This window comes from Clytia hemisphaerica, unplaced genomic scaffold, assembly GCF_902728285.1.
Source record: "Clytia hemisphaerica strain Z4C2 unplaced genomic scaffold, Clytia hemisphaerica genome assembly, whole genome shotgun sequence".
Lineage (NCBI taxonomy): Eukaryota > Metazoa > Cnidaria > Hydrozoa > Leptothecata > Clytiidae > Clytia > Clytia hemisphaerica.
In genome coordinates this window covers 124,825-139,153 of record NW_027104286.1, presented here as the reverse complement: position 1 = coordinate 139,153, position 14,329 = coordinate 124,825, and the positions used below count along the sequence as shown (strand labels likewise).

At 38.7% G+C, this 14,329-nt stretch overlaps 1 pseudogene; it reads left to right on the top strand.

Moving 5' to 3' along the window:
- The first annotated feature begins 1,404 nt into the window (after window positions 1–1,404).
- LOC136817005 (U6 spliceosomal RNA) lies at window positions 1,405–1,472 on the top strand (annotated as a pseudogene).
- Window positions 1,473–14,329: the final 12,857 nt, after the last annotated feature.

Here is a 14,329-nt window from a genome sequence, read left to right as displayed (position 1 = left end):
CCACTTGTTGTATTTGTAACGGTTTGACTTTTTCAGATGTCCATGTTGTTTACAACTCTTGCAGTACCTACTCATGTCCTCACAATCTAAGATTTTGCCGTTCAAAGAGGAAAATCCTCTACGCTGCCATGAACCATCCGCAGAAATGCTTACATCCTTTACATCCTCACCCTCCTTTAGATCATCAGCTGCTTCATTCATGGTCTCGTCTGCAACCTCTTGTGTCTCTTTAACAAGAGAAGAAACTGTTTCATTATAACTTGTGGCAACCATTGGTAAGTTCATCAAAGCATTGAATTTTTCTATATATGCATATCCTTGACCGATCGATCTCATTGCGTAAACAATATGGGTATTTACGTCGAAGAATTTATCGCTACAATTTTTTTAAGTATAGAAGTCATTTTCATAGTCACATTGATCATTACTACAGTCTGAAATCTTTATTTCATTGACGTCACACTCCCATTGTTCTATCTTTGAAAAGTCGATTAAAAACAAACAATCAGCGCTGTTACGATATTCATAAAAATGGAAGAGAAGGAGAATTTACTATGTAAGTAAAGAATTCCATTCATTCGATCATTCAGCCAATGCGTTTTATGAGTTGTTTTCTTGCAAAAAGTCTACAATTCTTTGAAAAGAGAGAAAGAAAGGAGTTTTTTTGTGTGTGAATGAGATCAAAAATAAGAAGAAACAATATTTCAAAGATATGCAACGTGTAACGAGGCCTTAGGAGAGAAGAAATGGTGAAATTGTGAAACTTTTTTATCCTTTTAAACTTTTTAGTATGAAGTAACAAATTTTACACCATTCTGTTGCTTTTTTATGTTATGATGCGGTTATATCATTAGAATCGCTAGGAATTTCTGAGCAAGAAAATATAGGTATCTTTTGGTCTGACCGAGGTGTTCCCAAAATATAATCCCCTAAAGTTTACGCATAATTAAACTGGGATTAGACTAAAAACAAAAAAATCTATTAACCGAAACATACTTACTCCCTTAAGAGCAAAGGACCTGGTATAGGACGAGCGGTATTTCCATTGTTTTCAAGAATTTTCTTTCTATCTCTTTACACTCCTCTTGTCAAACCTTTGAAAATTTGAAATTGATTCCATAACTTCATCAAAAGTTATAACCATTTAAAAGATTTGGCGAATTTAAAGGATTTTAGCTGGATTCTTTTAAGCCAAAACGTTAAAAAATTGTTCGTTGAGATTGACAAAAAATCGCTTGTCTGGTGGATTCCACCCCCTTCCGTAATCGAACGAGAACGAGTGTTTTCATCGTGGTGTGGGCGTAGACATTCGTTGGAAAGATTTGTTGCACACTGATTGTATCCTAATTTGTTTTGTCAGCAATTGAACTACAAGTTATTTTCAAAGTAGAACTGTTTGAAAATGCCTTTATCTTGATGCTTATCCAAAGTTGGAACGATATAGAGAAGATTGGCATGGCCCCTGCGCAAGGCCGGGGGACGATCTTAGACACGACTGGGGGACGAACGAAAAAAATGACGAAAGCAAGGGGGAACGAAGGGGGAAGGGGGAAGGAAAAAGGGAAAGGAGCGGGAAAAATTCAAAATCTGGCTTCGAAATGCGGGAAAAAATCCATAATGGCGGCAAATTTATCATCGCCACGTGTTTTCCATGTGTTTTCGACGCAAAATTGACGTATTTTTCGTTTTATTGGCTGTTGTTACCTTTAGCATTACCCTAGCTGGGAATTGGACCCAGTTAAACTTTTTCATACAAAAAGAGGCATTTTACAGTGTCTTAACAAGTCACGTGACCAAAATACTCACGTGACCATTCTAAAAATTACTAAGTCTTTTGGCTGAGAGCCCATTTTTTGACGTTTCGATCTCGAAAAAATACCTTTAAATATGTTGTCTTTGTCCTTTCGTTGATAAACGAGTGCTTTTAGCATTTCCCCTGGCTGAGAATTGAACTCAGCTTAAACTACCAAGCAGGGGGTTTTGTTCTTGTTGTTGTTGTTGGTCGAAAGATCTAGAAAATAAGAAAATGGAGAAAAAAACAGTGTTCAAAAGAGGTCACGTGATCAAAAAAGGTCACGTGACCATTCTGAAATTTACTAAGTCTTTTCACTGAGAGGCCATTTTTTGACATTGAATTATTTCACTTTCGTTTTCGTTTTTACGTAAAATCTATAAAATCTGATAAAAAATGCGTATGAAATAAAAAACTAAGCTATTTACAGTTAAAAATAAAGATCTAACATACATTAAATATGACATAAATAAACTGTACAATTACAAAACACTACATAAAGAAACAGTTACGAAAAAGAAAGTACTGCAAGACCAATCAAAATCACAACATTAACTAAAACAAGTAAAAAAGTACCAAGACAATCAGGACATTTACGAGGAGAGGAAGGAGGAAGAAATTGCTCATTTTCATTATCTACAACAGGGACGGCGGCAACAGGAACAACAACAACAGGAACGACAACAGGAACAACATCAGGAACAGGAACAACACCAGGAATAGGAGGAGGAAGAGAAGCAGGAACATCTAGAAGAATATCAGGCAGGACGACAGCAGGGACAACAGCAGGAACGGGAAGCAGAGCATCAGGAACAGGAGGAAGGACAGGAGGAGCAGGAGGAATAAACAGGACCACGTGATCAGACATATTTAGGTGGCCTGTAATGTACCCAGCATGGTCTGTAGTTTTTATTAATTATCTGTAAAATAAAAATGATATAGAAATACAGGAGTTAGAAGAAAGTCACGTGATCACTTTCACTTTCGTTTTCTCGAAATTTACTAAGTCTTTTCGCTGAGAGCTCATTTTCTGGCCTTTCAACATTCAGCATTGAATTGTCTATTTAAGAGTTTTTAGATAAAATCTTTCCCATAAACACAAAATATACAAAACTAAATATAACATCTACTAGCTAAAAATCTACAAAACTACAAAAACTGTTAAAAACTGTACAAAAATATAAACAATTTAAAAAACCAACAAGCAAACCAGAAACATCAATGGAGGTGAAGATGCCACACCAACAAGTAAACTGCAACAATCAATATAAAAAGCACAAAAAACAACCACAACAACACTGAACAGTACTTTCTTAAGGACCTGATTTCAATTATAGCCGCCTGCCTCTCGTAATCCACATTTATCTGAATTGGTTCCATTTTTTATTTGTTTTTTAGTTATCTTCTGTAAAAGAAAAAAATGAATATATATATATATATATGACTATGGACTATATGACTACCTGGAGTTGTCATCTTGTACAGGTTGCTGGGGTAATGTCGCCTGACTGTCTTGAATGACAGTCAGCCTGTCCCAAGCCAGGATAAAGACAGAGGGACCCAGATAGGACTAATTACCCTTTCATTATAACATCGTCTCTCTAAGAGGAAAAAGAATTCGGCCACTCTTTGTTGTTTGTAGATCTGACAGGAGAAAACATTATATTTTCATACTATATATGAATATATGGTTAGAAAATTGGTCACGTGACCATTATGAAAATTACTAAGTCTTTTGACTGAGAGGTCTTTTTTGAAGGGTGAGAGAAATTGAGAGACAGTTCATTTTCCATGTATTTAAAAAACTATGTACAAGATAAAAAGCTAATTATGTACATAAGAATATGAAATATCCCTAAACATGTTGTTTAAGAGTTTTAGAAAGAAAAAGACAGCTAACTAGACTCTTTTTCAGATGAACACTTTCACTTTCGTTTTTAAGATATATCAGTAAATTTACCAAGTCCTTTCAATGACAGTTCACTTTTTGACACTTTGAAAACCACTTTCACTTTCGATTTCAAAAATGATATATACCATGGTGTTATGAATAAACAAAATAAAAATGAACAAAATAAAGATGAGCATAAGAAAATCACTTTTTAAAAATTATCATTGTGAATTTTTCTTTGACCTCTCATTTTTTGCCCAGGCCAACCAATCTTCAAATGAGAGACTGTCACTTTTTGGGCAAAATTTTCTACCATAATATTGAGTGTGGGGTGCCACAAAAGGTTCACCACATTTCGTGCAATTGTATTTCCTTTTTTGCTTTATTATACCTGTTTGTTGCTCTAATTTTTGATGCCGATAAAAAGTTGTTTTTGGCATTGCGAGAGGACTTGGTTGCGATTCTTCTGATAGGGAACTTGACGGTGGAGGGACACGTTGAAAAGGGATGATGCATCTTTTTGGGGGAGGGGCATTAGGTACATATGATGCTGGCTCAATGGGTTTTGGTTTAATTGGTCGGTTTGATGTCAATAATTGGGTAGTGATTGGTGGCTGGAGCGATGAGTCGAATAGGGAGGCATTGAAGGAAGCTTCGTTGGATGGTGGTAGTTTGTCTGTTGTCTTTGGCTGATTCGAAGGCTTCTGGCTTCCAGCTGTGTTGACTGGCAGATTGAACACCATTCTTGCTCCAGCGTCCGGATTGGACTTCAAGATGGCTGGTTTGATGTTAGTTTTCATTGTTGAAGCTGTTCCTGGGAGTGTTTTTCCCTGTAGAAGAATGTTAGCTTCTTCTCGCCTTGTCTTACGTTTGTGCCACTTCATTAGGGTAGTCTCATTGACATTGAATAGAAAAACACTGATTGAGGATCTCAACTCGCTGTTTGATACTCTTGCCTGGACATACTTGTAGTCGGTGATGCACTTTTTCCATCTCGATTCGTTCTTTCTCTTCTGACCAGCTGTGGTGATTGTGCTGCTGGAGGCATGCGTGTTGGTAAGGTGGATGAAGATGGCCTCAACGATCCTATTTTTCGAGGGACAAAGTGAAGGTTGACCACCAGTAACAAAGCTCCTTCGCATAGCAACAATGCGAGCGTTAGCATTGCCACTCATTTGCTGCTTCCGTTTAAACTTGCCGGTGGCTGGCTTGATTGGGACAGGTTTAAATTTCATTGGGCGCTTGTCAAAATCATTTAATGCGCCAAACAGCTTTAAGATGGTGGAGCACTTGGCTTTAGGGATACTGACACCTTCCAGATCAAGAAGTGCACGGGCAAGACGATCAACATGGCCCCATCCTGGTATGCCTAAAGAGTCGACGGATTCATCATTTTCATCATTTTCGGTGGTATCAATTTCCTCTTGAGCTATTGTGTCTGTGGTTTCAGCTGGCGCGTCCTCAAATGTTAAGTCTTCTATGCCAGAGTCTTCATCTTCTATGTTGTTCTTTATGTATTCTGCATCAACAGTGATGTTTGACGCTTTGAAAAAGTATTCCATTCCAATCAACTCTTCATTCAGAGCGGCCGGAGCTTCCATTTCGAGTAGTGGCTTATTGAATACCTTTGAATGCAGCTGATCAAAGCGGAGGGCAAGTTCATGGTCAAAAGTCCTTATCTGATTTTGCTTGTCGTCGCGCAAGGCCTCTTTGCGAGCGGTGTTCCAACGAGATATTCCATCTAAAAGGTAAGCTTGAAAATGCAGACCGTTGGCAGACGTGCCAGGGATAAACTCTTTCAGGTGGCTATGGAAGGATTCCAAGGAATTGCTGCCTCTGGCACATCGGTAAACCGGTAGATCTTGTCCCCCTTTCTTGATGGTTTTGGTAACAGCATATAAGGGAATTCCAGGTGGATCTTGGATACATTCTATATGTCGGCGTTGTTCTTCCCAAATCTTGACCATCTCGTCATTGAAGAGAGGGGCGCCTAGGACATCAGTTGCCCCGGTGAATTCCAAAATGAGTGCTTCGATTCTTTTGCAAGTTTCATAATCGCCACGGGTGTACCTTTTGCAGTGGGCAAGTAGCTCCTTCTTGGTCAAAGATGATTTGATGGCTCCATCAGAGGGATTACGCAAACCAGCTTCCTGAAGCTCTATTCTCTTTGCTTTCTTTAACTTCTGGTAATCATCCTCGTCGTAGGCAAAAATGCATCCGGAGAGTTGGGATATGAATGTTTGGTAAAGAGGGTGGTCTTTGCTGGTGTAACCAAGAGCAATTCGTTCCATCAAATGCCAAACGTCCAATCTCACCAATAAACCATTCCACTGGACAAAGAGACTCTCGATTTTTGCTGGACCAGTCGAAGAGCAACAATCTCTATCTGTATAGATGAGCTTAGGGGGTGGAACTTCAGCGGCTGCATAACGATCAACAATCCCCTTAGCCATCTGTTCAAGGGTATCGTTACTTTCAGAGTGAACCACGACACTTTGGAGTATGGCACCGTACTCATTGCCAACATTCGTAACCCAGCGAGCACTTCCACGTATCGTCCCAGCCAATTTACGAAGGGTTTTACCTGTAGAATCAATTTTCAAAATCTTCCCGAAGACAGAGGTAATGTTGCCTTTTAAAACATCTTGCCGTTGGAGTACGTCTTTGGTGTAGCAAGCCAGAAACCACCGTACTTCTGGCACTCCTTTCATCAGAGGAAGTGGTTGATATGAAGTTTCATTGGAAAGAAGGGAGCCGATGCCATTTTTGTGATGGACACAGTCGTCAAGGTACATTGACATCTTTTTCAAATAGTTCTCTGAGTGTAGTTCTGCAATACTATGACCTGTAGCTGTTGGGCTGTTTCCCTTGGTTCGTGAGCGGAGGAGGGTAAGAATTGACTTATCCAATGTTGAGCGGTACATCAGAAATGCAGGAAACTTTGATTGCTGTGAAATTGAAAGCTGATAGATGATAGAATTGTCCCATCCTACGTATGTGGAATTACATGTACAATTGTAGTACTCTGTTGCTAAGTAATAAAAATCTTGCATATCACAAACGGTCCGAAGAGTGTGAGTGTAGATTCCTTTACGTCTCAGCGGTTTACCACAATTACCACGTTGACATTTCAGTTGAACTTTCCACATTGACATTGGGGCCCATAGAAAAAAATTGTGCAGCAAATAGTTCTGCGGTGATGGCTTTTTGGCGATCGCTGAAACTGTAGGTGGATAATACCAATTACGCATTGGCAGGGCCAACGTGTTTTTGGAAGAAAATACGTGTAGTCCAACCCATTCCCGATCTGCAGGTTCCATCTTCCAATCTTTAGGTGGCCTCAGAGAAAAGTCAGTCGGTTGACGTGGTTTAGCAGGACTTAAAGGTGATAAAGTTGGAGAATACGATGGAAGTGTTCCAACATCAGGCAAGGGATAGATCGGTGATTCTTTATATCCTGGGCTATTTGCAACTTGAGAAGTAGGAGTGGATATGGTCTGAGTATTCTGTGGTGATGAGACAGGTGGTGGTGTTGTAGGTGGTGATGCGGCAAGGGCTGATGCAGCAAGGGCTGATGCAGCAGGGACTGACGTGGATGAGGTATTTGATACTTGAGGTATTTGAGGAGTCTCTAAATTTGAAGATTTGACAGGTGACTGATCAGTTTGATGAGGTCTATCAACGGTTGATGTTGCAGGGGACGCCCATTTAAAAGTACGTTTAAGCGACCGAGAAGACAATGTTGATGACGGTGACGATGAAAGTTGATTCAATCTGGAGGTCAAAGGCTAGAACGAGGAAATTTATTAAGTTCTTGAGAAGGCTGAATTCAGTAAGCAAATCCAAAACAAAACAATGAACCGTGCGCTAAGAATTTATAAATCAGAAAAAGTCCAAATCAGAAAAACATGTCAACATAAAGTTATCAAACTCACTAATTGATTTATTGAAAGATTGCTAGAATGCAAAGGAAGTGAGACAGATTTTGTCACCGATGATCCAACTCCAGTGTTGATTTTATTACTATCATTGTGAACAATTTTTTCATGTGAATATCCACAAGTACACTTCAGTTTTTGACCAAAAATGTCTTTCCCAGCCCGAGATATATAAACAGGACAGGCATCAATTTTGGCACGCTCTTGTCCCCAAGTAGTATTCTTTGAGGGAAAAGACCCTGGAGGAAAGGCATCTTTTACTTTTGCAGCATATCTTTGTAGTCTTGTTTGCCATACTTTGGCTGATAAAGCAGTTTTCGGCATTAGTAATTTTTTTTCAACTTGGAAAAGAAATGGAAACATTAAAACTTAACGAATCAAACACATGAACACAAAGACAACCCAGATAACCAGATAATGAATAGCAAACAAATCCCCAAACCAACCAGAAAATCAAATCCAACAACGTGTTTGAAATTTTTCACTTTGAGCCTGAGCCTGAGCTACGAAATTCATAAACAAAGTGTTACCTAAAGAGACGTAATTTTCTTAGCGTCTCGGCGCGAGCTTATAATTTCCTTGATGAAAAAGGCTGTTGATCTTTAGTGGCACTTCAGGCGCTCATTTTTCAGGAAATCGGCGCCAAAATGATATTTTTACTAAGTCAAAAAGGGAAGAAATTCACTCAAAAATTGAAAAAGATTTTTAAAAAAGCAAAAATTAGAAAGGAAGGTTAAAATGAACTATGTTCTGGCATGTATGAAGAAAAGAGACAAATCGATGGCATTTTGGCTACGACCTTTCCAATACTGTCCACAACATTTGCCATTATTTGTTTCTTATTTAAGCTAAATTTGTAAAGCTAGAAACATATAGTGGCACTGGAGGGAGGACCCCTTTTATAACATTCAAGTAGCCCAAAGGAGCTTGGGAGCATAACACTTTGCGTCCCAAGTCTAGTACTTTATGTGCTTTAATCCTTCCTGACTAATTCCCTTTGCGTAAGCTTTAGGCTAGTAGAGTGGAAGGCTTCAGGAACTGTCCAACCCTTTTTCGGACAGTAATTGGAATAAAGGTAGCTCGTCCAAAACAAAGGTTAGTGGATTTTCATACATTCATACTGATTTACTGATTTCAACCTAAGTTCTGAGCGTTACGTAAAAACATTTATATATAATAACGTATGTATAACTTTTATGAATATCTTCTTGAAAAATATTTCATTCACCTTCAAATTCACATAGGAACTGCACTTATATATGCTTAATCAATCTCTGGTAGTGGTTTGTTGTAAAAAAATTTATTCGCGACATTAAGAAATAAAACGACTTTTGATAAAACCGTGAATTATGGCATAATAGAGAAAATCATCTTTTTCAGCCATAACTTTACCAAAAATGTTTCAATCTTCTTCAAACTTACACAGGAACTACATTATATGATGCTTTGTTAAATTCCAGTAGTGGTTTGTTTTAACTCGGTCCCAGTCCAATGTAAAAAATCAATGTGACGGCCGTCAACAAAGCGAAAAACGACTAAGTCCAGCAAAACATCATTTTCAGCCATAACTTTACCAAAAATGTTTCAATCTTCTTCAAACTTACACAGGAACTACATTATATGATGCTTTGTTAAATTCCAGTAGTGGTTTGTTTTAACTCGGTCCCAGTCCAATGTAAAAAATCAACCTGACGGCCGTCAACAAAGCGAAAAACGACTAAGTCCAGCAAATCATCTTTTTCAGCCATAACTTTACCAAAAATGTTTCAATCTTCTTCAAACTTACACAGGAACTACATTATATGATGCTTTGTTAAATTCCAGTAGTGGTTTGTTTTAACTCGGCCCCAGTCCAATGTAAAAAATCAACGTGACAGCCGTCAACAAAGCGAAAAACGACTAAGTCCAGCAAAACATCATTTTCAGCCATAACTTCATTAAAAATGTTTCAATCTTCTTCAAACTTACACATGAACTGTACTATATGATGCTTTGTCCATTCCCAGTGGTGGTTGTTTGTAAAAATATCCTTGTCCAGTTCTAAAAAATCAATGTTTATGCTGAAAAATGACTAAGTCTGGATTTAGTAGAAAATCACTCATAATTTGATGGCATAATAGAGAAAATCATCTTTTTCAGCCATAACTTCATTAAAGATGTTTCAATCTTCTTCAAACTTACACATGAACTGTACTATATGATGCTTTGTCCATTCCCAGTGGTGGTTGTTTGTAAAAATATCCTTGTCCAGTTCTAAAAAATCAATGTTTATGCTGAAAAATGACTAAGTCTGGATTTAGTAGAAAATCACTCATAATTTGATGAAAACTTGAGCAAATGACTTGAAACTTTTAGAGAATGTTTAGAAGAATGTTCCTGAAGTAAAACCAGGTTTACTTCTGTTTAAATCGCAGTCTTAGAGCCAATTGAATAAGATGTAAAGTCTGAAATTCTAGCTACAGCTAAAAAGCTGAGAAAATCAACTCCGCCACGGCAGCCATCTTTTTTTGATTTTTCGACCAATAGATTCGCGGGATTAGAAATATGAAATAAGCCAATAGAAATAGTACATTTGGAACTTTGGAACTAATTGGAACTCACGGAGCAATATGATTGGTAGTATTTGGAACTCAATTTGGAACAACTTTGGAACGGCAAACCAATGAGAGAGGGGAATGAGTTCCAATGTATTGTCAGTTCCAAAAGTTCCAATCAGTTCCAATATATGTCTAAGATTAAGATCGCCCCTGCGCAAGGCCGGGGGGAGAAGGGTCGAGGTCGAAAAGGGCGAGGAAGAAAAAAAGAAGGGGAAGAGGGGGAAAAGAGAGGGGAAGAGGCGAGAAAAGCGGGAAAATTCCATAATGGTACCACCATAGTTTTCATCAGCTGATTTTGCGCTGATTTTTATTGCATTTTCGTGTTTTCCAAGCCAAATTCAGCTGATTTTGAGATCCTTAATGAAAAATAAGATGTTTAGCCTTTAAACTGACTAAAATAAGAGAAAAGAGAGAAATACAGTGTTCAAAAGAGGTCACGTGATCAAAAAAGTCACGTGAGCATTCTAAAAATTACTAAGTCTTTTGGCTGAGAGGGCATTTTTTGAGGGTCTTTATTTGAAGATTTACCTTTAAAAACGCTATTTTTTGACCAGTGTCCTCATTAAATTCTTCTGTGATGAATATTTTGTGCATTTAGTAGCATTTCCCCTGACTGAGAATTGAACTCAGCTTAAACTACCTAGCAGGGGTATTGTTCTTCTTGTTGTTGTTGATCGAAAGATCTAGAAAATAAGAGAAAAGAGTGAAATACAGTGTTCAAAAGAGGTCACGTGATCAAAAAAGGTCACGTGACCATTCTAAAATTTACTAAGTCTTTTGGCTGAGAGCATACTTTTTGACATTTTCATATTCACTTTCACTTTCGTTTTCTATAAAATTTACTAAGTCTTTTCACTGAGAGCTCATTTTCTGGCCTTTAAACAATGAATTAAATGTCTAATTATAGTGATTTTAGAGGATTATCTTCCTTTTAAATATATACAAAATATACAAAATATACAAAAATATACCTTAAAGGTGTTAAAAAGCTATAAAACATAAAAAAATATCAGCAATACGAACAGTGAACCAGAACAAAGAAACCAAACAAATCCAAACATTTATGACATTTATGACAATAACCAAACTAACAATAACAGCGACAGTACGAAAAATATTATTAACAGCAAACAACAATATTTTTTGGAGGACATCACGTCCAGCCCTGCGTCAGTCAGGTCATTTCCAAGAATGATAGCCACTCCTGTTCCTTCTGCTTCTGGATCCATTATATATTTGTTAGTTATTATCTGTAAATAAAAAGAAACGAACATGAAATATATGGTCAGAAGTTTTCTCCAAAATAAGTCACGTGACCATTCTGAAAATTACTAAGTCTTTTAGCTGAGAGCTCAATTTTTGGGGGTGCAGAAATGGGAAGAGAGTTCGTTTTTTATGTTTTCAATAAACTATGTACAGGATAAAACCTAGGAATATGTACGTTTAAAAATTTTTATGATAAAATATCCTACTATATGAACAGAAGAATGGTAAAACATAAGAATGTTAAACAAAAGAATGTAGAATATAATGTCTCTCCAAATGAGTCACGTGATCACTTTCACTTTCGTTTTCAAAGAGATCAGAAATTTACTAAGTCTTTTCACTGAGAGCACAATTTTTAACAGTTTGCAAACCACTTTCACTTTCGATTTCTGTTAAAAGGATAGGTAAGTGGCCTAACTATACAACATTTTTTGACACCAAAAATGTAGAAAAATGGTAATGGTAATGTATAAAAAAGTATAAAAATAGTATCATTTATCATTTGTTTTTTTTACTTTTAGCTTCTTTCCTTAGTCTGATTTTCTCATAAGTCTCTTTTTTCCATTGCTCGAAAGATTGCTGATTTTGAGGGCAGTACCGATATCCTTGAAGTTGCGTATGGTCAGGATCACTAGTTGGTCTGCTACAGATAGAGCAAGAGTACTTCTTTCTCTTAGCAGCCTCCTTGGGATCCTTCCCTGCCTTCAGATACCGGTACATGGTCGTCTTGGCTACAGGCATCGGGGTGTTAGTTGAAGAGAGGATGGATTGGTTGAGTACTGACAATAGGTTTGGGCAACAGGTTTGGAAACAAGGCTTGTGGTGCAAATAATGGTCGTGGTTGAAACGGTTGCTGTTGGAAAGTCGGCTGTTGAATGACGAACTGGGGTAGCTGTTGTTGGGGTAAATATAAGGGTTGCTGAATGACTTGTGGCTTGATGATTTTGGCTTTGATCATTCCAGATGGTGAAGGAGATGGGTCAGTGGTTGAGTTTTCAATAGATGGCATGTCGAGAAATGGGTCGGACGTGTCTGGGGGTGGTACATCTCCTACCTTTGATGGTGGTTTTTTGGCCTGTCCCCTCAAGTCTTTCCGGTCTTTGAAGGTCATCTTAGAGCCTGAGAAGGACGCATCATGTTTTGTTGGTGTTGGCGTTTCATGAGTCAGACTGAGACTTCCTGGTAACTTTCTGCCTTTCATCAAAGATTTGACTTCTGTAATTCTTGTTGATTTGGTGTGCCAAGCTATGAGTTTGGGTTCGTTGATTTGAAAAAGAGCGATTGAAGTTTTGGTGCACACAGCTTTGCTTGAGAAGACTCTGGCTCTTGCGTTGTTGTACTCAGCAATCACTTTGTTCCACCTTGATTGACTTGCGCGTTTGGATGGCGACTTGACGACGGTCGAGCTGGTCACGTGCTTGTTGGTGAGATGGATGCAGATGCATTCGACGATTCGATTTGTTTCTGGACTTAGAGGTGGTAAGGTGCCAGTAACAAACGTTTGTCTCATTGCAATCATGTTTTGTTGGTCGGTTGATTTCTTCTTCCTCATGAATCGACCTGAAGTTTGGCCTTTGGTTGGCACTGGGAAGTAGATTGTGGGCTGTTTGTCGAAATCATCCAGTTGGTTGTAAAGCTTTACGATTTCGTCACCTTCGGCAATGGTCATACTAACCCCTCCTTTCTGATTGAGAAGAGATTGGACGAGTTGATCCACTTTGTTCCAACCAGGAATGCCACGGCTGTCAGTTGCGACTGGTTCTGGGCTAGTTTCTGCTGGATCAGTCTCTTCAGCAGGTTCATCAATTTTTGGGTCAACAAAGGTTGGATCATCCAAGAGGTCGGGTACAGGCTCCTTTGTCTCGTCATCCTCAAGTTCGATGCCGGAATCAGCTTGATCCTCCTGTTTGCCAAGGGTTTCATCGATGAAGATTTTGTTGAATTCTCTTTGTGATTGTGCAAAAACGAACTCCATGCCAAACAACTCGTCGATTTCAGCAGAAGCATCTGGTTTGTTGAGAGGAGGATCACCACCGAAAATGTCGATGTGCAGACTGTTGAAGGTTTGGATGAGTTCTTGGTCGAAGGTTCTCATCTTCAAGGTATTGGCCTTCTTGTTTGTTTTCTATTGCTGCCATCTTGGTCTTCAATTCAGCTCTAGCCTTTTCTTCGAATTCTCTTGTTATCTGGCGAGCTTCGAGTTTTTCTTTCAACAAGATTGACTGCCACTTGAGTTGGGCTGGAGCTTGCTCATCCAGTGCCTGCTTTCTTTCCTGATTCCATCTTGCAATGCCATCCAAGAGGTAAGCTTGAAAGTTTACAGCGTTGGCCGAGGTTCCTGGGATGAAATTGCAGAGGTGAGAGTGAAAGGATTCCAAGGAATTTGATCCTCTTGCACAACGATAGACTGGAAGTTTTGAATCCCCCTTTTCGATGACATCCACAACCGCGTACAAGTCGATACCGTCGGGATCTTGAATGCAACCAACATGTTTCTTTTGTTCATCCCAGATGTCTCTCATGTTCTGGTTGAAAAGATAAACACCCATAGAGTCGGTGGCAAACATGAAGTCACACATCAGTGCATCAATCCTTTTGTAGGTGACGTCTTTTCCTCTTGTCACACGTCGACAGTGGCGCTTGATTTCGTCAGGTGTGATGGCAGCTTTGATAGCTTGGGCTGTAGGGTTTCTGACACCAACTGATTCCATTATTTGACGCTTTGCCTCAAAGAGTCTGTCATAATCCTCTTTGCACACATCAAAAATGCAGCCTGAAAGTTGAGCCATGAACAAACCATACAAAGGGTGCGATTCACTTGAGCAGCCTTGTGCAATGCGTCGCA